The sequence below is a fragment of the Salvelinus fontinalis genome, chromosome 5, assembly GCF_029448725.1.
Source record: "Salvelinus fontinalis isolate EN_2023a chromosome 5, ASM2944872v1, whole genome shotgun sequence".
NCBI classification, from domain to species: Eukaryota; Metazoa; Chordata; class Actinopteri; order Salmoniformes; family Salmonidae; genus Salvelinus; species Salvelinus fontinalis.
The window spans coordinates 47,903,725-47,926,189 of NC_074669.1; the positions used below are offsets into that span (position 1 = coordinate 47,903,725).

The 22,465-nt window shown below is 40.9% G+C and overlaps 1 protein-coding gene across 4 annotated transcripts in view; it reads left to right on the plus strand.

Moving 5' to 3' along the window:
• Positions 1 to 1,044: 1,044 nt before the first annotated feature.
• The window catches only part of LOC129855734 (thyroid hormone receptor alpha-like), a 76,614-nt gene continuing 55,193 nt past the window's right edge, over positions 1,045 to 22,465 (plus strand). For 2 of the 4 annotated variants that reach the window (XM_055923709.1, XM_055923711.1), the window contains exons 1-2: positions 1,045 to 1,358; positions 20,778 to 21,215. The gene's annotated coding sequence lies outside the window, so the exon portion shown is untranslated. The remainder of the gene's footprint in view (positions 1,359 to 20,777; positions 21,216 to 22,465) is intronic. The other 2 variants (XM_055923710.1, XM_055923713.1) reach the window with 1 other exon arrangement.

Below are 22,465 nucleotides of genomic sequence, written 5' to 3' on the forward strand. Positions count from 1 at the left end.
GATCCGTAACTGAGATTAAACAAACATTTGGATATTGTCAAAATTAAACAAACTACTGACACAAATAAACAAATAGTGGACCACAACACAAACTTTCACTGCACAGTTTAGCTTACACATGACCCTTTAGGGACAAAGCGCGCATCTGGACAGGTGTACACTGTAAGGGCATGATTTTATACCATTTTAAATCTTCCCCACTAATAAAGGTCCTTTTGGAAACACTGACCAACTTTTTTGTTTCCTACCCTGTCATACTATTGTTTATTTAAATGCAATGAAAAAACGTGATTTCCTGTGTTTTATATATATTTCCACAATTGTAAAAATTATGACAATACCCTTTTAGTGTGAGAGCTGTTTGAAAAGACCACCTGAAATTGCAGCCTGTTTTGGTGGGATGGCGTTTTGGCCCACCCTGGTGACATCGCCAGGCCATGAACTAGCTAATACACCAATAAGAAAGAGAGATCCAAATCTCTCTGCCAATAACAGCTAACTTTCAGTTTTCCCCTCCCACTCGTACCACTCGCAAGACAGTCCTAGCAAAAGTCTTAATTGAAAAACTGCTCTTTGCTAAGAAGTTATTTTTGTTTCTTGTTGACCAGTTTAATATTTTTTTTTTTACAGTAATGTACTTAATTGTTACCCAGAAATGATTTGATATTGAGATAAAAACGGCTGCATTGGACCTTTAAAAATTAAACATTTAGTGTCACTGTACATAATTCAACAAGAAGTTGTGCTCTATAGCAGGATTTCCCAAACTCTGTCCTGGTGCACATTTCATTTTTTGCCCAAGCGCTACACAGCTAATTAAAATAACAAACTCATCACCAAACTTTGATTATTTTAATCAGCTGTGTAGTGCTAGGGCAAAAAAACAAAACCTAGTTTGGGAAACTCTGATCTATAGGGTTGTGCGAGAGCTATAGTGTTGAACTGCAGCTTTGACATTGCCCTGTAGAGAGCAGTATACATTTTGATAAAACTCTCTTGGCTGCACACTGCACGCACCCATACTGTAAAGGGGAGGGGCCTATGTAGTATTGCTGTCTGTTACGTTTCCCGGCCGTAGCAGCGGAACGTGAACGGTGCTAAAATGTTCATAGTGGAAAACCAGAGTATTAAGAGCTCATTTACTCAGTTTCTGAAATAGTCTGCTCAACGCAGCGTGCTTACAGATGGTTGGTTAACGTTTGCCGTCTGATAAGTTCTAAACTGCGTTGTACGTTAAATTCCTGACCAGGAGATACGTACGACTACCACCGGTAGCCAGGGAAACTGGTTGGATTTGACACTTGTATCTGCCCGGGACTGCCACGGAGAAGGCACCTACTTTATTCGTCTGCGGCAAGGTGAGTTCTGCTGTCCTCTTGTCAACTCGAGCAGTAAAGCCCATACGAATGGTGTCCATTCATTACTATTTTCACATTTAGCAGCAAGGTCAGTCTATACAGTCAGACATAATCTGGGAATGCGAGGCAACACTTTGCTACAACAGTTTGGCCTCGTTTTGTAGCCATGTGAAAAGAGGCTTAATCACTTGGCAAGACAATTTGCGTGGCTATTGTAACATTGTTTTGTCCGAGTAAATGATGATCTTGCCGTAATGAGAACATTAGTAGCCTACTTATTTTTGATACAGTTATTTTGAAATGAATGTGTTCCCAGTGAAATGTGTTTCTGCTTTGCGCGGTCAAAGTAAATTCCTTTGGAATGACATCCATAGCTTTGGTATTGGTATGTTGGTGTTTTATTACGATTCCCAATTGCTGGTGCAAAAGCAGCAGCTACTCTTCCTGGGGTCCACACAAAACATGAAACATGACATTAATAGACAAGAACAGCTCAAGGACAGAACTACATACATTTTTTTGCACGTTCACAACAGCCATTGGGGTTGTTGTGAACGTGAAAAGCCCTAGGTACTTATAGAAGGACAATGTTAGCCTACATGAATTTGCGTGCGTCCGTCCCCCAAAAAATTCAACATAGTCAATGTTAGTGTAGCAAAATGGAACACTCAAAGTGTGGATTTGATCAAGTTAATCTGTCACTATTTAGCTGCATCCTCCCACGTGTCATGAAGGCGAATATGGCTGCTGTAAAACATTTCAGTTATTAATTTGTGTCCATTATTAGCCCAACTAGAAGCCTACAATAGCCTACAAATAGGGCAAAGTGCAATTATAGCATACAGCCTAGGTTAGCCTAAAACTCTCTCTAGCCTACATTTATAAGTTAATTTAGCCTCATGTTGATTGGCCTATGGTTCCTTTCAGTGGAGGCTCCTCAGAGGATGAAGGGGAGGACCATCCTCCTCAGAGAATTTCATAAAAATATTGGAACATTTAAAAAGTTATTTTGAGATTAAACGACACCAAATATATTCACGTCACCAAATAATTGATTAGAACACACTGTTTTGAAATGAAGGTCTATAGTAGCCTCAGCAGCACAGTGGATGCTCATCGTCAACACTGCACCACCAATACATAGATTTAGCCCGATATGTCGCGCACAGCCGGACATGGCAGTTCATCATGCAGAGCAATGAAAGGAGAAAGAGAAAAAAATTTTATACAATAGTGTGGGATTGTGGCACACAATTCGTAACGCCCCCCCCAGCATCCCATTGGTTCCTGCATGAACGCCCCACCCCTCGAGCATGCCATCTTCATGCTTGTGTGACACTTTTGATATTCTGGATTTCCCCTGATTGTCTGTGTGTCAAAATGAAAATTAAAAGTATTATCAGAGTTTTTTTGGGAAGGAGGACACGGTCCTAGATAGCTACCTATCCTGCCTGCTGTGTAACGGAGTTCCAGATAGCTAGCTAACATAGTGTATTTTGCTCCCGCCTGCCGAACATCTGTTCTCGCCGTCGTTAATAGAATTGTGGGTAAGCAGTGCCCAACAGGTGGAAAGACACTGTCTTCCGGTATCCTAGCCGGCTAGCTACCGTTGTCGCCTCCGCCTCTTCATCTTCTTCTGTGGGGTCTATCGGCAGTTGGCATCCAATGTTATGGTGTATTTCCGCCACCTACTGTACTAGAGTGCCCCCATCTCCCACCTGTGTACCGGAGGCCCTAGCTTAAAAATTGACCAATATAAGTATAAATTGCCCACATGCAGGAATGCAGGCCACAATTACACCCTTCTCATTTTATATGCATGATATAGCCGCTGTAGACAGGGAACAAGGTGTAATAAACGGTAATGGCTTCATATATAGTGTTGTGCCTATGTTATAAATAGTATTGGTTTCAAATCTATTTTTAAATTACAATTATTTTTGTTTCTCATAGTCATCCATTTGGGAGAGATTGACAGTTAAATAATCATATACAGTTGTGGCCAAAAGTTTTGAGAATGTCACAAATATAAATGTTCACAAAGTCTGCTGCCTCAGTTTGTATGATGGCAATTTGCATAACCTCCAGAATGTTATGAAGAGTGATCAGATGAATTGCAATTAATTGCAAAGTCCCTCTTTGCCATGCAAATGAACTGAATCGCCAAAAATAATTTCCACTGCATTTCAGCCCTGCCACAAAAGGACCAGCTGACATCATGTCAGTGATTCTCTCGTTAACACAGGTGTGAGTGTTGACGAGAACAAGGTTGGAGATCACTCTGTCATGCTGATTGAGTTTGAATAACAGACTGGAAGCTTCAAAAGGAGGGTGGTGCTTGAAATGATTGTTCTTCCTCTGTCAACTATGGTTACCTGCAAGGAAACACGTGCCGTCATCATTGCTTTGCACAAAAAGGGCTTCACAGGCAAGGATATTGCTGCCAGTAAGATTGCACCTAAATCAACCATTTATCGGATCATCAAGTACTTCAAGGAGAGCTGTTCAATTGTTGTGAAGAAGGCTTCAGGGCGCCCAAGAAAGTCCAGCAAGCGCCAGGACCGTCTCCTAAAGTTGATTCAGCTGCGGGATCGGGGCACCACCAGTACAGAGCTTGCTCAGGAATGGTGGCAGTGAGGTGTGAGTGCATCTGCACGCACAGTGAGACAAAGACTTTTGGAGGATGGCCTGGTGTCAAGAAGGGCATCAAAGAAGCCACTTCTCTCCAGGAAAAACATCAGGGACAGACTGATATTCTGCAAAAGGTACAGGGATTGGACTGCTGAGGACTGGGGTAAAGTCATTTTCTCTGATGAATCCCCTTTCCGATATCCGGAAAAAGTTTGTCCGGCGGAGACAAGGTGAGCGCTACCATCAGTCCTGTGTCATGCCAACAGTAAAGCATACCGAGACCATTCATGTGTGGGGTTGCTTCTCAGCCAAGGGAGTGGGCTCACTCACAATTTTGCCTAAGAACACAGCCATGAATAAAGAATGGTACCAACACATCCTCCGAGAGCAACTTCTCCCAACCATCCAGGAACAGTTTGGTGACGAGCAATGCCTTTTCCAGCATGATGGAGCACCTTGCCATAAGGCAAAAGGCACTAAGTGGCTCGAGGAAAAAAAACATAGATATTTTGGGTCCATGGCCAGGAAACTCCCCAGACCTTAATCCCACTGAGAACTTGTGGTCAATCCTCAAGAGGCGGGTAGACAAACGAAACCCACAAATTCTGACAAACTCCAAGCATTGATAATGCAAGAATGGGCTGCCATCAGTCAGGATGTGGCCCAGAAGTTAATTGACAGCATGCCAGGGCGGATTGCAGAGGTCTTGGAAAAAGAAGGGTGAACACTGCAAATATTGACTCTTGGCATCAACTTCATGTAATTGTCAATAAAAGCCTTTGACACGTATGAAATGCTTGTAATTATACTTCAGTATTCCATAGTAACATCTAACAAAAATATCTAAAGACACTGAAGCAGCAAACTTTGTAATTTTATATTTGTGTCGTTCTCAAAGCTGTTCCTATAAACTTCCAATCATTGCGTTAATGCTAATTAGCATTTCCTTGTGAAACTACCTCTTATCCACAAGTTTATCTGACTCTGGGGAAATATATACAAGGCTTCATTGCCAAAATCCAGAACTATCCCTTTAACCTGTTTGGGGTGCAAGCCCGACCTCGGACCGAAAATGACAACAGCTGCAGAGCGCGAAATTCAAAATCTATTTTTTAAAAATATTTAACTTTTACACATTAACAAGTCCAATACAGCATTTGAAAGATAAACATCTTGTCAATCCAGCCAACATGTCCGATTTTTTAAATGTTTTACAGAGAAAACACCACATATATTTATGTTAGCTCACCACCAAATACAAAAGTGGACAGACACGTATGAATTATGATTATGAAGTATGAATTATGATTGAAGTAGCATGCACAACCAACCGAAATAAACTAAAACCAACCTAAAGAGCCCAGAAAAAACGACCTCAGATGACAGTCATATAACATGTTACACAATAAATCTATGTTTTGTTCATAAAAAGTGCATATTTTAGCTATAAATCTGTTTTACATTGATGCTACCCAAAAATGCTAATACATAGCTACAGTCTGAATCCAGCCGGGAGTAGCCAGAGAAAATACATACACCAACGTCGGCTACTAATTACACCTCATAAAACATTTCAGAAAAACATATGGTGGATAACTAATGAAAGACAGATATCTTGTGAATACAGACAACATTTCCGATTTTTGAAGTGTTTTACAGCGAAAACACAATATATCGTTATATTAGCTAACATCATAAGCTAGCATAAGGCAGCATTGATTCTAGTCAAGCGCTAGCCTAGCATAGTTAGCAGCGTTAGCATTCAACAGTTCGACATATATATGAAAAAGCATCCCAAATTGGGTCTTATCTTTCTTGGTACTCCATCAGAATGTTGTAACGGGGTCCAATGTCCAGTAGAGTCTTTAGTTGGGTTCCAGAACGAATGATTTCCCTCTTTGGTTAGCTAGCACGGTAGCATTGCTGCGCCAGAAAGCGTTTCTTCAAAAAATTCTTCCGTCGTTTCACATCTAAAGTCCAGAATAAATTGCAATAATATAATTAAAGTATATTGAAAAAACAACCTTTAGGATGATTTTGTGACATGTAGCAAATAATATCGTAGTCAGGCATCATATTCAAAGTTATCTACCTTGTTCCAGAAGCCGAGATCAAATTATCCTTCGCGCCCGGATTTTTATTTTAACTGCGCATGTCTCACAAGAAGTTCTGTTATTCAGTCCAGGGACGAGATATTCGACCCCTTTCAATTCTCACTTCCGCATTACAGTCTGACGTACGCCTCTGACGTGTTAATATGGTCCCAAGTCAAATGGCCTTTTATAGAGAAGGTCTTAAAGAGACACATCGCATTTTGGGAAACTCAATTCGGCTGGGAAAATGGCTGTAAAAATATTTCTGTTCGACTTAGAGAAACAATTCAAACCTTTTTAGAAACTACAGACTGTTATCTATCCAACAGTAGTAAATATATGCATATTGGAAAATAAAAAGTTTCTTAGGAGGCCGTTTGAAAATGTGCACACATTTTCCAGTTTTTTCAATATTCAGCGTGCAGCCCAAACAGGTTAAGGCTGGATTAGTAATAACTCCCAGAGGACTGGCATTGTTTTGAGGGAAAGCCAAGGCATGCAGGCAGACAGGAAACCCCCACATCCATGTTGTGATGGGACGGAGGACTTAACAAGCTCCACTTTGCTGGGCCTATCAGGGAGGGCCATCAGTCATGAGAAGGTGGCCACATGAGAAAGTGGCCTGTCTCCCCGGGGAAGACATTAAAAGACGCGTTCAGCCGCTCCACCACTAGCAGCTAGCAGCCCTATGGGAGCTGAGGGCCAATTCTCTATCTCTCTTTCTCCCCTGACGGATACACTTGATCACTCCTCCTCATGGAGTTAAAATAGAAGGGCTGGTGAAAGAAGCATGGTGAAATAAACTCCAATTAGCTCATGCTTACACAGATCCAATGCTTTCCAGCTTCTCATGTACAGGGTGAAGACAGAGACAATTGATCCCCAAATCTGTTTTGCATGGAGAAAAATTGGAGTGGAAGAAATCTCATGATTGGGTAAACCCTGTTTTCCCCTCTCTGCTCGGCTTGCCCTGCTTATATAGATTCAAGCCAGGTCATCAGAGTTAAAGGAGTAGTTCACTGTTGATGGGTTTGGATTTCTGAACTTGAAATGTTATTAATCATTAGTTATAATAGAGACCTGATGGGTGCCATAGCCGAGGGGCTACACCAGAGGTTAATGGTTATCTGTAAGGGGAAGGTATATGGTGGGTGCAATTAAGCTTGGAATGTACTGAGTGTAGGGAAAGCGATCACATATGGCAGGAATTGATAAGGGGAGAGAGCCATGGATTAGTGATGAAGGGGGTCAAGGTTAGGTCACGTTAAGGGAGAAAGAAAAGTTTATTGCCCGTATCACTTAGTTTCCTGCCTAGCAATAAAGATACAATGTTTAGCGAGAAGGAGGAGACTCCACCCAAAGGGGGGTACAAATACCAGCTCCCTTGTAAACATGTTTTTGTCTGTTCAGCTGTTTGATCTTTTGGAAAGAATAAACTTGGTTTAAGCTTTCATAGTGTTCGTCGAGTTCTTACTCTGATAATTAGAACCTAACATGCTGACCACACCGCTCGCGTCACATGTGTGAGCGTTGCAAAATCACTTTAAAAATACGTTATTCAATTATTGCACCCACACTGCTCGTGCGCCAACGAGCGTATGCATTGCCAAGCGCTAAAATAGAAGTCACTTTTATTTGTGACGCTGAACGCGGTGCAAGTCCTGCCTCTCTCATCTCCTTATTGGTTTATAGAAGCAGATACCCACGTGCCATCTCCTCATTGGTTATACCCACGTGGGTGATTGAAAGATGAACTGAGTTTGGTCGGTCGTCATGGTAACTATGTAAGTTAGATGCCAATCGCTATATAAAGTCTAAAAAAGAAAAAGCCTGGGAGGAGAGATGACTAGAAACGATTTGGTTTTATGTGTGGATTAATTGTCGGAGTAGAGAATCTTCAGGTATAATAACAACTCAACGTTTATATCCCAGGACAAATTAGCTAGCAACAGCAAGCTAGCTAAATAGGACGAATTAGCTAGCAACTGCAAGCTAGCTAGCTAAATTTCCATAAATGTTTAATGCTTTTTGACCTTTTCGACCAAATTAATATAATTGGTTCAGAGTTTGTTTTGATATTTCAACCTGCGCGTCGTGATCGCGTTTGGGGGGGACAAAATCAATTTGCGCACGATGGTGCACGCGCGCGGCCGGTTTGGATACGGTGTAACACTATTTTACGACTTGATGTTAGATGGTTCCTCACCCTGAAAGTAGTCTATGGGCCAGGGGAAATTGTAATCCATAGTTCGGTTCGCTTTAAACAGCCATTACAAACTTCAAATAAGTTTTGCCACCTCTAGCTAAAAATCAATGGAAGTGATGGAGGCATGTAAGCATGTCCAAATGACCTGAAATCAACTCTATATTTGGTTTGATGTTACTTTAAGCTGCAATATGTAAATTTTTGTGCGACTCGACCAAATTCACATTGATATGCGAGTTATAGATCTGTCATTCTTATTGAAAGCTAGTCCTAAGAAGCTGTAGATCTGTTCTGTGAGCACTATTTCTGTTTTTGTGTCTTTTACTTTTGGTTTTGTACAACAGCTTCAAACAGCTGAAAATACAGTATTTGTGGTTTTTGAAAAGACATTTCACATCGGTTTAGATGGTACAATGATTATCTACACTATACATTGCTTGTTTTGTCACATTGAAATTAGGAAAACTATTCAAATTTGAGCAAAACCAGGAAATGGCAGAGCGATTTCTGCATATTTCACCTTTAAAAGTGTCCATAAAAAATGTAAAAACATGCTCACATGCCCCCATTCCATAGATTTTTAGCTAGTGTGGCTAAATATAAGCTGAAGTTTGTAAAGGCTGTGTAAAGAATACTGAACCATGGATTAGTTTCTCCTGGCCCATGGACTACTTTCAGGGTGAGGAACCATCTAACAACAAGTTTGTAAAATGTTGTTTATTTATTTTAAATAGCTGTTCAATCACCTGATTTCAATTTAGTATTTTTTTTGGTGAGCTCAATGCACCGTTTCTCTAGAGAGAAATCCTATTAAGCACGAGAGACACAATCAAGAACACATCACAAATCAAGAACGAACTGTGGGATGTTGTAGTTTTCAATAGGCAAATAGTCAACCTAGTTCAGCGTAGAACATTTGGTAATTAACTACAATGACCAGAATCCTATGCTCCTATTTTTCCCGGCACTACACACAGGCCGCATGAGAGAGGAATGTACACAACACAGCAATGAGAGGGATAGAGACAGTTCGGGAAGTATAGCTCTAATACGCAATTGATAGTTGTAGCAGACTTGAAAGTATGCCTTAGAACTACTAAAATAGTGATTTCGGCAGACAGCTCTGCAGCATGGGCAGATGTGGCAACCTAGGGCTGGGCGGTATACTGTATTTTACGATATACCGGTATTGATTCACGGACCGGTTTGGGTTTTTAGTTTACCTTCTATAACGGTATTTGAATGTTTGGTTTGTTAAAGGTGATACGCTGTGTGTAACACCCATTTCTATAGCTTACTTCGCTACTTGAGTCATCTCTCTCCGCGCTCTCTCTCTCCATGCCGCTTTCCACACAGACCTAAATCAAAGCTGAATACGAGAAGCAAGAATATGTTAGCTTCATGATATAACATTCAATGTAGCCAAAGATTATAGGGTCCACTAGGAAACATTTGTCAACACTTTCGTTCCTACCCTGTCACAATAAGGGCTCCTGAGTGGTGCAGTGGTCTGAGGCTCTGCATCTCAGTGCAAAAGGAGTCACTACAGTCCCTGGTTCGAATCCAGGCTGTACCACATCCGGCTGTGATTGGGAGTCCCATAGGGTGGCGCACAATTGGCCCAGCATTGTCCGGGTTTGGCCGGGGTAGGCCGTCATTGTAAATAAGAATTTGTTCTTAACTGACTTGCCTAGTTAAATAAAGATTAAATAATAACTCCTCCCTGGCATTTGTCATGTCAAACACTGTATTCAAAGTGCCCACTATTATATTCTAAGTATGGAATTAGAATAATAGTTTTATTTACATGATTCCAACAGTTCACTCAGGTGTTTTGCTCGAAATCATGAGTCAAATCGTAATTGCAACGTTTGGTAGAAAATAAGGCCTAGGTTGTTTGCCCAATTTGTGCAGCCCTATGTGGCAGTGTGGAAATGATCTCAAATGAGTGCAGGAAATGCAGAAATGGATGAAAATGCAAAAACATTTTTTGGGTTGAATTGAACAGTATAACACAATCAGAATGGAGAAAGACCCATTGAAATCACTTAGAATGTGACCCTCCCTAGGGTCACGCACTACTCATAAAGCAAATGTTATTTTGAACTTTTATTATTTAAAAACATAAATACTGTCATACCGTCCAATTGTTTTGAAATACCATTATATGATATTTTGACCATATCGCACCCAGCCATATGGCAACTTACTCACTCCCATGTTATCTCCATAGGGCCAAGTCTGTGTACATATGCCGTAGCTTAATTTGACCCAGTTTTTCACAGCAGGAAAATACTCCTGCAGCAGGAGGACATTTTAATTATTTTGTGGATTATAATTCATGTGCATTTTTTTTGTATGGGTTGTATGCGTCAGTCTCACCATGTGAGTTTTCTTATGTGCGTGATCTCAGAATTCGCTATGAATTTATTGTTACGCAACAGGAGAGTTAACCCGTGCTGCCCTCAATCCAAGACAAAATGCCTGCTAATTATCTACAGGTAATGTTTCAACTTGTCATTTTTATATGATTTTTTAAAAACCGTTTGAAATTAGGTGCATTCCACCTCAGTAATTCACATAGAAGTAGCACATTTCAATGTGGCAGACAATTTATGTTTGCGGCATGCTATGCAAATTTAACATGAGGAATATCTAGATGTGCCGGACAAACTTCTCTCTTCGATGCGAACTCAAGCACTCCCCCAGTGTTTCCTCCAGTCAGAACAGCACCTGGCTAAACTTTTTTCCCCCGGATGCATTTTCCGGCTGGCGCCTGCGTTGTCTTTTACATTTTTTATTTATTTATAATTATTTATTACAAAAAACACAAATTAAGGGGTAACATTAAAGTATTAGAACATGAAGGACAAACAATACAGCATCAAGACACTATCAAACATGTATCAGTCTTTCTGCAACAGAACCATCCTTGTGTGAGAGTGCGTGTGCATGATAGTGATATACAATATATGTCATAGTTTCCTTTTTCATGATCACAATTTTGTGAAACCCGAACCCTCCAAGATCCCCCCACAGTTCCCCAATAGCTGTCCCTCAACCATTCGAGACCCCTCCCACAGTCCCCCCCCCCCCCCGGAAAAAAACAACAACAATTATTTCCATTCCCCACCCCCAAGAACTCCCCAATGCACCAACAACCAAGAGAAGGAACTAAAGAGAAAAAAAGAAGATGGAAGAAAACAGCAAACAACAATGCAAAGAAATGCATTTAAAACAAAGGACATCAAGGACAACTGAACTCATAACAGCAATGCCTACTTTATATGTTTGTGTGCATGCCTGGCACTATTACATGTACAGTTGGGCAAAAAAGTATTTAGTCAGCCACCAATTGTGCATGTTCTCCCACTTAAAAAGATGAGAGAGGCCTGTAATTTTCATCATAGGTACACTTCAACTATGACAGACAAAATGAGAAAGAAAATCACATGGTAGGATTTTTTATGAATCTATTTACAAATTATGGTGGAAAATAAGTATTTGGTCACCTACAAACAAGCAAGATTTCTGTCTCTCACAGACCTGTAACTTCTTCTTTAAGAGGCTCCTCTGTCCTCCACTCGTTACCTGTGTTAATGGCACCTGTTTGAACTTGTTATCAGTATAAAAGACACCTGTCCACAACCTCAAACAGTCACACTCCAAACTCCACTATGGCCAAGACCAAAGAGCTGTCAAAGGACACCAGAAACAAAATTGTAGACCTGCACCAGGCTGGGAAGACTGCATCTGCAATAGGTAAGCAGCTTGGTTTGAAGAAATCAGCTGTGGGAGCAATTATTAGGAAATGGAAGACATACAAGACCACTGATAATCTCCCTCGATCTGGGGCTCCACGCAAGATCTCACCCCGTGGGGTCAAAATGATCACAAGAACGGTGAGCAAAAATCCCAGAACCACACGGGGGGAACTAGTGAATGACCTGCAGAGAGCTGGGACCAAAGTAACAAAGCCTACCATCAGTAACACACTACGCCGCCAGGGGCTCAAATCCTGCAGTGCCAGACGTGTCCCCCGCTTAAGCCAGTACATGTCCAGGCCCGTCTGAAGTTTGCTAGAGAGCATTTGGATGATCTAGAAGGAGATTGGGAGAATGTCATATGGTCAAATGAAACCAAAATATAACATTTAAGTCATTTAGCAGACGCTCTTATCCAGAGCGACTTACAAATTGGAAAGTTCATACATATTCATCCTGGTCCCCCCGTGGGAATTGAACCCTGGTCCCCCCGTGGGAATTGAACCCACAACCCTGGCGTTGCAAGCGCCATGCTCTACCAACTTAGCCACACGGGACGACGGGTATAACTTTTTGGTAAAAACTCAACTCGTCGTGTTTGGAGGACAAAGAATGCTGAGTTGCATCCAAAGAACACCATACCTACTGTGAAGCATGGGGGTGGAAACATCATGCTTTGGGGCTGTTTTTCTGCAAAGGGACCAGGACGACTGATCCGTGTAAAGGAAAGAATGAATGGGGCCATGTATTGTGAGATTTTGAGTGAAAACCTCCTTGCATCAGCAAGAGCATTGAAGATGAAACGTGGCTGGGTCTTTCAGCATGACAATGATCCCAAACACACCGCCCAGGCAACGAAGGAGTGGCTTTGTAAGAAGCATTTCAAGGTCCTGGAGTGGCCTTGCCAGTCTCCAGTTCTCAACTCCATAGAAAATCTTTGGAAGGAGTTGAAAGTCCGTGTTGCCCAGCAACAGCCCCAAAACATCACTGCTCTAGAGGAGATCTGCATGGAGGAATGGGCCAAAATACCAGCAACAGTGTGTGAAAACCTTGTGAAGACTTACAGAAAACGTTTGACCTCTGTCATTGCCAACAAAGTATTGAGATAAACTTTTGTTATTGACCAAATACTTATTTTCCACCATAATTTGCAAATAAATTCGTAAAAAATCCTACAATGTGATTTTCTGGATTTTTCTTTCTCATTTTGTCTGTCATAGTTGAAGTGTACCTATGATGAAAATTACAGGCCTCTCATCTTTTTAAGTGGGAGAACTTGCACAATTGGTGGCTGACTAAATACTTTTTTGCCCCACTGTATGTGTGTGTTCTTGTATGTGTTTATTTGAATGAGAGTGTGTGTATATGCATGTGTACAAACACCTGCACGGCATCAGCATCAGGCAAACCGGCATTAGTTGTAAAAACACTGCCACTTAGTGTCATTCAAATGTACTTTTTATAATGTTTTATTTGTACTTTTTAAAAATCTTTTGACCATCCTTCTCTCTCTCAAACAGCAACTCCACTCCCACTTGTATCCAATTCCACATTCCAACCCTCAGCTTCCCTCAGCCCATCCCATCTATCTCTGCTGGCCACCCACTTCGTGTTTCTGTGCAACACATATCTTTCAACTACGCTATGATGTTTAACGTACAATTTCAATCTATCTAATCGAATAGAATCTACAGATTGCGTGTTGAAGATAAATAGTTTTACTAAGAGTATTAGTATATTAGCAATTGATTGACCCGGTCTCTCCAGATCTCCTGACAGTACTATTTCTACGGTCAATTTTAGATCAATGCTATGCATTTTCAGCCATTCCTGAACCTGAGACCAGAAACAGGCTACCTGAGGGCAATACCAAAATAAATGGTCTATTGATTCCTCACAACAAAATCTGCAGAGCTTCGAGGATTTTATGCCCCAAATATTCAACATTTTGTTGGTGGCAAGAATTCGATATAATAATTTTATCTGAAAAGCGCGAAGTCTTGAATCTTGCGTTGTTTTATATATCAACTCATACACCCTGTACCATGGAATCGGTACATAAAAAATGTCTTCCTAACTATTTTCCAATCTGTATGGCACATTTGTCAACATCCTGGTCCTCAAATGAAACTGGTATACTTTCCTATTTATTCCATTTTTTATTCCTCTGCCAGTTTTGGTCCTTAATATTGGGCAGACAGACCAGTTCCCTATCTCCTCCCGCTGCCACCCGCCTCCTCCATTTTAGGGGTAATGCTGTAATCAATTGGTTGTACTCTTGGATTGAGCAGACCTTCCCATACAATTCTGATATCTCCATGAAGGACATCACTCTACCATTCCAATTTACAATATCATTTAAGAACAAAATACCCTTTTCAAACATCTTTCCCATAAGTACAGGTATTTTATCAACCAGCACATTTGAGTTCAGCGATAATATTTGTTGTACTATTTGTTCTATCTTTTCAGGGGGATGAAATTGAAATTGTAGCCAGCTCTGCAATGCTTGTTTGAGAAAGACAGATACTTTGAAAAAAGTATAATTTTCAATTCATTGAAAATGAGATATGTCAATCTGCACAAAGGCAAAAAGGCAATTTTTAAACAATGGATGAGCTTTTCTTATTAATCTACTTGAGAACCATTTAGGGTTCAAATAAAACTTTTGAATGAGTGAAGTTTTTGGAGAGAGGTTTAGTGCTTTTATATTTAATAATCTCAACCTACCCAATTCATATTCATTATATAGATAGGCTCATTTTATTCTGTCTGGTTTAGCTTCCCATATAAAGCAAATATTTTTTGCTCATATGATTTGAAAAACAAATCATCAGGAGTAGGCAACCCCATAAGTAAGTGAGTAAATTGAGATATGACTAAGGAGTTAATCAGGGCAATTTTTCCATAAATAGACAGGTATTTACCTCTCCATGGTTGCAGGATCTTGTCTATTTTTACAATTTTTCTATTGAAATTCATTGTGGAGAGCTTATTTATATCTTTTGTGATATGAATACCGAGTATGTCTACTTCACCATCAGCCCATTTTATAGGTAAGCTGCAAGGTAATGTAAAAGTTGTATTTTTTAAGGATCCAATACGTAATATTGTACACTTATCATAATTAGGTTTGTCCAGAGAGTACAGAAAAGTTATCTAGATCTTTAATGAGACATTGCAGGGATCTAGCTTGCGGACTTAACATAAAACTTACATGGGTACATGGACACCTTTGTTTTTAAGCCTTGGATTTCTAATCCTCTAATGTTGTTATTGGATATCATTTTAATAGCTAGCATTTCGATGGCCATAACGAATAGATATGGTGACAGCGAACACCCTTGTTTAACTCCTCTTGACAATTCAAAACTCTCTGAGAAGTAGCCGTTATTTACTATTTTACACCTGGGGTTGCTATACATTATTTTTACCCATTTTATAAGAGAATTACTGAAATTGAAAAAATCCAAGCATTTATAAATAAAATTCAGTCTTACTTTATCAAATGCTTTTTCAAAATCCGCTATAAATACCATTCCTGGCTTCTTATGTTTCCTGATTTTCTATTATTTCTAGTAGTTGTCGTATATTATCTCCAATGTATCGTCCATGTAAAAAACCTGTCTGATCAGGATGAACAATACCTGGTAGAACCCTTTAAATTCTGAGTGCTATGCATTTTGCTAGTATTTTTGCATCACAACATTGAAGTGTAAGGGGCCTCCAGTTTTTTAGATAGACCGGGTCTTTTATATTTGCCATCTGGGTCTTGTTTTAATAATAGAGAAATCAGACCTTCCTTCTGGGTACCTGACAGACTACCATTTCTATAGGAGTAGTTAAAATCTAACAATCTAACAATGGAGCTTTTAGTATATAAAAAAATACTTGATATACCTCTACCGGTATGCCATCAAGCCCTGGGGTTTTTCCAGACTGAAAGGATTTAATAGCCTCAAAAGGTTCTTCCTCTGTAATTTGGCCTTCGCACGGATCTTTCTGTACCTTTTTGTTAATTTAAAATTTGTTATATTATTTGGAAATTTGTCTTCATTGTTGTTTTCCTTACAAATAATTACTGTGTGCATTCTTATTAAAGTGCCTTATTAGCTGATCATAATACAGTTTGTATATCATTTTATGTAATTTTCTATTGTAGCCCACCATATTTATGTATGGAGCATAATGTCTTCCCTTATAACCGTCGACACGCAAGGTACTGATTTCATAATGGTTTATACTCAATTGTGCTTATGTTGTTAAATGTTTCTATTAGTTCTGTAGAACAATGCCATATGGCGTAAAATAAGTATTAGCTTGTGTTGTATCCTTTTGAAGCTGCCCTGGCCTTATCATGACTATTGGATTGGCCTGTGTATCAATTTAGTATGTTTAGCGTAGCTCTGCCCTGCACCCTTGTGGAGCCTTTGTGGAGCCCTTGCGGAGCTCTTCAGTTATTATGTTACTTCATTGTATTATTGCTATATCCTGATTTTATTATAATGACTAATAAATCCTCTTTATTCTTTACTTTCAAAAACCACACAAACACAGTATTGAATAAAACTTGCCAACAATTGGAACTCGACATCTTTCATCCCAGATATTTAATGACAGTTTTGCATGCTAGCAACATACTGTTTTGAGAGGGATGAGGGAGACGAGGGGCTAAATATGATGGCTTGTGTTGGCTCACTCTTTACTCAGTTAGCGCTAGGACTAATGTAGCCTACATTTCCCGATTTGAATGAGAATTGTGTTATGCTGTTGCTACTTCTGTGAATGTCTGAACATTGCATCAAAAAATAAGCTGACTCTCATTGAGGACATAACGTTGTAAAGACTGTTTGTGCAAAATGTTTCTGTGGAAAAAGGTGCCCAGCTCAAATGCTGGCTGTTGTGTCAATCATAACTAGACTTTCTAATGACTGCAGGGACCACTGTAGAATGATCACACCTGTGTGTTCGTATGCATATTTTTTAACCTTCAGTACACTACAAGTTTGCATTTTTTGTTTGGCAGGAAAAATCCCAAAACTACAGGATGATCAAATTTAAGATACAGCATCTGTAGCTATGCCTCTGTTCTCCACAGGGCTTGGTACAGCTGAGCCTGGCTGTCACTGCGCTAGAGGGCTCAGTGGTGTAGCTTCATGGCTCTTCTCTCCTCTTGTGTAGGATTAGTGGGCCCATCTGTCCCAAATGGCTGACTTAGTATAGGCCTCCTCCTGAAGCTGTTCCCACACAGGCCCTCGGCTCTCTCTGCCTTGCTGCTGTCACAGTGATGTAACTCTGAGATGCACATATGCATCAGGCAGCACACACACACAAATTATTTTTGATGCCATGTTTGGGTCATTTTAATGTTGATTTTTATTTTCTGGTTACGTTTTCTGAAGCCGAGCTTAACAAACAAGACATAATCATTCAAATGATTTCTATGCAGCGTGTAGCCTAGTACAGGTATCCCCCCCAGCCTAAAAAAAATAATATATTTTCCATCTGGGCTATACATTTGGGTGAGGTATTTTTCTCGTCTGAGTAGCCTCTTCACTGCCAAAAATAAAATTAAACCATCTCGTGTTCAGCGAAATAACAACACAATGTCAAATACAGGTAGCCTAGTCAAATAATTACCATCCAATCACATTAACCGTTACTCTCTCGCGGGATTTCCATAAACGGTCTGTATGTAGCCAAATGTAGCTGCTGCTCATTCCGTTTGCTCGAAAATTTATAAATGATTTTAAAAAGTAAAGCGTCCATAGACACATACCAGCTCTACTGGTAGTACTGCTACTACCAGCAGTACTATACCTGCACCTGTCGACGACACAAGTTGTTCTGCTTCCACGAGCACATCCAATGCTAGCATCAGTAATTCTACATTTTTTGTTAGCCCAGCCTGCATGGACACTGACAGTTGTGAATCTGATACAGCCGAATAGCTACTGCCCCCTTACCCAGGAAAGCACCGAACAGCAGACAGGGACGTTGGACCATCGAAGAGGCGCAAATATGAGCACATTGATTTGGGGTTCACTTATATTGGGAGTAGTGCCTTTTCCTCAGCCACAGTGTGTTATATGTGCAAAAGTACTATCTCACAACTCGATGAAACCTTCACTCTTGCGCAGACATTTAGAAACAAAACATGGCAATTTCAGAAATAGGCTATGCAAGTTTTTTGAGCGAGAATTAAGATGACTTTCTAGTAGTAAGACATGTATAAAAGCAACAGATACCATTAAGAAGGGGAAAGAAGCATCTTATATGGTGACCTACCAAGTGGCTAGGACAAGCAAGGCACATGCTATTGTGGAGGACTTAATTCTTCCTGCTGCCACGGATATGGCGGGGACAATGCTGGGGGAAAATGACAAAAAATATATACAGATGATGCCTTCATCAAACAACACTGTTTCACGACGCATCAGTGACATGGCAGGAGATGTTGAAACAATTACTGCTTCGCATACAAGCCAGTGAATTCTATGGGTTACAGCTGGATGGCACAGCTCCTGGTATATGTCCGTTACGTTTATGGGGGGTCAATTAAGGAAGACATCCTCTTCTGCAAACCACTGGAAACCAGGACAACAGGAGATGATATACTGGACAGCTTTGTGACATCAAATGGACTTTGGTGGTCAAGATTAGAGGTTGACTGATTAATCGGAATGGACGATTTAATAAGGGCTGATTTCAAGTTTTCATAACAATCGGTAATATGCATTTTTGGACACCGATTATGGCCGATTACATTGCACTCCACGAGGAGACTGCGTGGCAGGCTGACTACGTGTTATGCGAGTGCAGCAAGGAGCCACGGTAAGGTGCTAGCTAGCATTAAACTTATCTCATAAAAAACAATTAATCTTAACATAATCACTAGTTAACTACACATGGTTGATGATATTACTAGTTTATCTAGCTTGTCCTGCGTTGCATATAATCGATGCGGTGCCTGTTAATTTATCATTGAATCACAGGCTACTTCGCCTTAATGGGGGATTTAACAAGCGCATTTGCCAAAAAAGCTGTATCTAACCATAAACATCAACGCCTTTCTTAAAATCAATACACAAGTATATATTTTTAAACCTGCATATTTAGTTAATATTGCCTGCTAACATGAATTTATTTTAACTAGGGAAATTGTGTCACTTCTCTTGTGTTCTGTGCAACAGAGTGAGGTTATATGCAGCAGTTTGGGCCGCCTGGCTCGTTGCGAACTGTGTGGAGACCATTTCTTCCTTTCAAAGACAGCCAACTTTGCCAAACGGGGGATGATTTAACAAAAGCGCATTTGTGAAAAAAGCACAATCGTTGCACGAATGTACCTAACCATAAACATCAATGCCTTTCTTAAAATCAATACACAGAAGTATCATTTTTAAACCTGCATATTTAGTTAAAAGAAATTCATGTTAGCAGGCAATATTATCTAGGGAAATTGTGTCACTTCTCTTGCGCTCATTGCACGCAGAGTCAGGTTATATGCAACAGTTTCGGCCGCCTGGCTCGTTGCAAACTAATTTGCCAGAATTCTACATAATTATGACATAACATTGAAGGTTGTGCAATGTAACAGCAATATTTACTCAGACTGCATCCAATTTGCTATCACAGTGCCATCTGTTTTGTCACCAAAGCCCCATATACTACCCACCACTGCGACCTGTATGCTCTTGTTGGCTGGCCCTTGCTTCATATTCGTCACCAGACCCAAGCATAACGATGGTCATTATGGCCAAACAGTTCTATTTTTTTTTTTCATCAGACCAGAGGACATTTCTCTAAAAAGTACAATCTTTGTTCCCATGTGCAGTTCCAAACTCAGTCTGGCTTTTTAATGGTGGTATTGGAGCAGTGGCTTCTTCCTTGCTGAGCGGCCTTTCAGGTTATGTCAATATAGGACTCGTTTTACTGTGGATATAGATACTTTTGTACTTTGGTTTCCTCCACGCTTCTTTAGCATCTTCACAAGGTCCTTTGCTGTTGTGCTGGGAATGATTTGCACTTTTCGCACCAAAGTACTTTCATCTCTAGGAGACCGAACGCGTCTCCTTCCTGAGCGGTATGATGGCTGCGTGGTCCCATGGTGTTTATACTTGCGTACTGTTGTGTGTACAGATGAACGTGGTACCTTCAGGTACACCTCCAATTGACTCAAATTATGTCAATTAGCCTAATTAGCCTATCAGAAGATTCTAAAGCAATGCCGTCATTTTCTGGAATTTTCCAATCTGTTTAAAGGCACTTGACTGTATGTAAACTTCTGGCCCACTGGAATTGTGATACAGTAAATTACAAGTGAAATAATCTGTCTGTAAACAATTGTTGGTAAAATTACTTGTGTCATGCACAAAGTAGATGTCCTAACCAACTTGCCAAAACTATAGTTTGTTAACAAGAAATTTGTGGAGTGGTTGAAAAACGAATTTCAATGACTCCAACCTAAGTGTATGTAAACTTCCGACTTCAACTGTGTGTCGTGTGGGTGAATATGTGTGTTCCTTTGAGCAACAACTATTCATTTATCGGATTTCAAACCAGCGGCTGCTAGAGCAGACAGGGATTGGATGATAAATGCTAGGCTTAATCTGTCTTCCGGAAACCAGTCCTCTGATAGTCTACCCTGTGAGTTTGAAGGTGTTTCGTACTCAATCGGCTTCTCTGTGTTTATGTCAAACCCTTCTGATCTGTGTGTGTCTTACAGGTGAGGCAGACTGATCCACTGGAGAGCACCTTTTCGGGAGGTAGACAAGGACAGAGAGGTGGTGCACGTCTCAGAGGCTTTGAGACCCAGGGCTAGTCGAGCTAGTGGGTTGCTGCCAAAAACCAACACGGAGAGAGCCTGAAAACAGTTTGCCTGTGTGGCAGCATCACATCTTCAGACCCAGGAAAATGGCACGTCTGGGAGGCAGTCAAAACCAGAAAGCTGCATGCTTGGGGGTCAGTCAGTTACATTAAACAGCACAGTGGCAGGCCTGAATGGTTTGGGGAACTTAAGAGTAGCGCGCTGCATTAGGGGCTGAGATGGACTAATAAGGGAGCCTGGGTTGCATCATCGGTCAATAATAGCTCGCCACGAGGAAAGGGCTGTAAGAAGAACAGTAAGATCCAGCAGCGCGAGGGTGATCAGAACAATCCACAGGTGAGTTCTCTGGTTCCTTCCCACTTGGCCCTTTCTCTCTGCCTTATGATGCAGTGGGTGAAACAACAGGACTAGTAAGAATGGGGCCTGGTTGGATAGCTCAGAGCTTCAGTTCTTTTATATTCGTATCTGCACATGGAATTTGAGGAATAAGGGCAAGGTTATCTCAAGGCTTATGGTATAGAGTTAGGGTGCTCTTGAGTCAAGGAGTTTCTCAAAACGCGGTCGACTAACTTATTTCCTAACATGAGTAACCTGTGTAAATCAGTCCACTGCCTCTTGTGTGTTGTCTGGCTGTGCCGCTAATCCACTGGAAGCTCCGTGTACCTCTGACCCTTTGATTGGCTAATCCTCCTTGACCGGCCAGGTGGCGTGAGGGTTTCTGGGAGAGTGAATCAAAGTGGAGGAGGGAGCTAGACTGGCCGAGATCGAAGTGACTGATCCAACTGAACAGGGCCCGTGTTCATAAAGCATCTCTTAGTAGGAGTGCTGATGGAGGATCAGATCCTCCTTTTCCATATAATCCTATTCATTATGATCTCTAAAAGGTTCAACTGATCCTAGATCAGCACTCTTTATGAATACTCGACCTGGTCCTTTGTTCGAGCCCTTTTCTGTATGCCTTTTAACATGACTGTGCTAGTGCACTCCGGATTGTTTGTCTGTGGGGCTATGGCTATATCCCACTGCTGACACCAATCTGGCACATTTGGTGTTGACACACCTCGGAGTTGATGTTTGACTGTTGTGCGTCATAGTCTAAGACTAGGATCAGAAACCAGAACCCCAGGCCGACCAATCAGAGAGGCTCCTGCCATGGAGAGTTCACCTTACGGGAACTTGTGGAAAGCTATGTGTTTGTGTGCGTGCTAGCATGCGTGCGTCTGTGTGTGCTCGCATCTGTGTGCGCGTTTGTGTCCGTCTGTCTGTGTGCATGTGTTAGGGCCGGGACTATACCAGTATTATGATACTTGTTAGTATCATGGCAAGGAAACGTAACACAAAGCGGATGTAACTTTTTTTTGGAAAACGTCCCTAATGTTGGAAACAAACATGTTGTCATCCAGAGTCACATGTATTTATTTTACAGGCAGCAGGTTTTTGAAGGACCAAAGAGTTTGGTCTGCTTCGTGTTTACATTTTTTGGCATGGATTTTCTTTTGTGATACTGGTATCGTCAAAGTGTCTGTGTCTGTCTCTGTGTTTGTGTGTCTGTGCCTGCTGAAGCTCAGCGTGTGTCCAGACTACAG